Source organism: Saimiri boliviensis, chromosome 11 (genome assembly GCF_048565385.1).
Source record: "Saimiri boliviensis isolate mSaiBol1 chromosome 11, mSaiBol1.pri, whole genome shotgun sequence".
Classification (NCBI taxonomy): Eukaryota; Metazoa; Chordata; class Mammalia; order Primates; family Cebidae; genus Saimiri; species Saimiri boliviensis.
The window spans coordinates 61,675,281-61,677,500 of NC_133459.1; the positions used below are offsets into that span (position 1 = coordinate 61,675,281).

At 42.7% G+C, this 2,220-nt stretch overlaps 1 non-coding gene across 1 annotated transcript; it reads left to right on the forward strand.

Moving 5' to 3' along the window:
- Window positions 1-1,040: 1,040 nt before the first annotated feature.
- On the forward strand, window positions 1,041-1,102 carry LOC120366206 (U7 small nuclear RNA). The gene has a single exon (XR_005580944.1). It is a non-coding gene; the product is annotated as a U7 small nuclear RNA (small nuclear RNA).
- Window positions 1,103-2,220: the final 1,118 nt, after the last annotated feature.

The window sequence follows — 2,220 nt, forward strand, 5'->3', positions numbered from 1 at the left end:
GAAGATTTCCAATCATGTATTTGGAGTGCTCAAATATGGGGGCTATTAGTAATATACAGTTTTGCTGTTATATAGTGGTCATATTTTCATGAAGCTGCCTTAGTTTTTACTCTGATATCATAAACCAAATAGTTGCCACATTTCATATTTAAAAATGAAGTTGAGATCACTGTCCCTTCCATCTGTTTGAACTAGGTATCATTTTTGTGTTCTCACAACCTAACAAATGTGAAACAATTTACTCTGTGGTGCTGCTTGGTAAATCCCTTTTTCACTTTCAGGGTATTTTTCAGTCTTGTGGATGAGGGGTCTTGACAATAGTCATTAAGATATGATAGCATTTTCACAAGAACAAGGACATGTGCCTTATGCCTCTTTGCTGAGCTCCAGTCTGGGTGGACTAATTTTAACATTTCTCCAGATCTATACTGATATTTCACTAGGAGAAGTCACTGTCTGCCTAGGATGGATCTGATTAAGTCAGTACTTAATTTTGCTAGTAAAGATCACCTTAATTATACTATCTGGTTAATGGGAGGATGTGATGTTGTATAGTTAAAGGTGGATGGGATAGAAATCAGCTGGTTTGGGTTTGCTGGCTGGTGACTTTAGTTAAGTCACATGAAACTCCAAACTGCAGATCTTTATTATCTAGTGGAGACATATTACATATCTGAGATTTTTTTTTTTTTTTTTTTTTTTTTTGAGACAGAGTTTCGCTCTTGTTACCCAGGCTGGAGTGCAATGGTGCGATCTCGGCTCACTGCAACCTCCGCCTCCTGGGTTCAGGCAATTCTCCTGCCTCAGCCTCCTGAGTAGCTGGGACTACAGGCATGTGCCACCATGCCCAGCTAATTTTTTGTATTTTTAGTAGAGACGGGGTTTCACCATGTTGACCAGGATGGTCTCGATCTTTCGACCTCGTGATCCACCCGCCTTGGCCTCCCAAAGTGCTGGGATTACAGGCTTGAGCCACCGCGCCCGGCCATATTACATATCTGTTTAGCTTACTCCCATTAAATCATACATCATTTAAAAAGCAGTGTTACAGCTCTTTTAGAATTAGTCTCGCAGGTTTTCCAGTTCTCACCAGAAAACTAAAGAAATAAAAAATAAAAAGAGAGAGAGAGGAAGAATGAAAACCCATTTAAATGTGAAGCTGCTCTGAATTCCACTTAATGGGCATGAGAGGCTGGGAAGTGAAGCAAAGGTGGCGGTGGCACAGAGAGCTATTTCCATAGTTAGGGTCACTTCTCTTAGACTTTTTTTTTTTTTTTTTTTTGAGACATGGTTTCTCTTTTGTTGCCCAGGCTGGAATGCAATGGCATGACCTTGGCTCACTGCAACTTCTGTCTCCTGGGTTCAAACGATTTTTCTGCCTCAGCCTCCCAAGTAGCTGGAATTACAGGTTCCCACTGCCATACCCAGTCAATTTTTAAAATTTTTTTAGTAGAGACAGGATTTCATCATGTTGGCTAGGCTGGTGTTGAACTCTTGACCTCAGGTGATCCACCCGCCTCAGCCTCCCAAAGTATCGGGATTGCAGGCGTGAGCCACTGTGCCCAGCTCTTTTATACTTTTTATAGTGTAGGCATCTTGCTGCCAAAAGTGTTCGTTTTTAAAATGCTACCCTTATTTTTTGTACAATATAGCCTCTAAATGCAAGTCAGTTATTTCTTTTTTCTTTTTCTTTTCTTTTCTTTCTTTCTTTTTTTTTTTGAGACAGAATTTCTCTCTTGTTGCCCAAGCTGGAGTGCAATAGTGCGGTCTTGGCTCGCTGCAACCTCCACCTCCCCGGTTCAAGCGATTCTGCCTCAGCCTCTGGAGTAGCTGAGATTACACATACATGCTTTTTTTTCTTTCTTTCTTTTTTTTTTTTTTTTTGAGACGGAGTTTCGCTCTTGCTACCCAGGCTGGAGTGCAATGGCGCGATCTCGGCTCACCGCAACCTCCGCCTCCTGGGCTCAGGCAATTCTCCTGCCTCAGCCTCCTGAGTAGCTGGGATTACAGGCACGCACCACCATGCCCAGCTAATTTTTTGTATTTTTAGTAGAGACGGGGTTTCACCATATTGACCAGGATGGTCTTGAACTCTTGACCTCGTGATCCACCCGCCTCGGCCTCCCAAAGTGCTGGGATTACAGGCTTGAGCCACCGAGCCCGGCCTACACATACATGCTACCACACCCAGCTAATTTTTTGTGTTTTTAGTAGAGATGG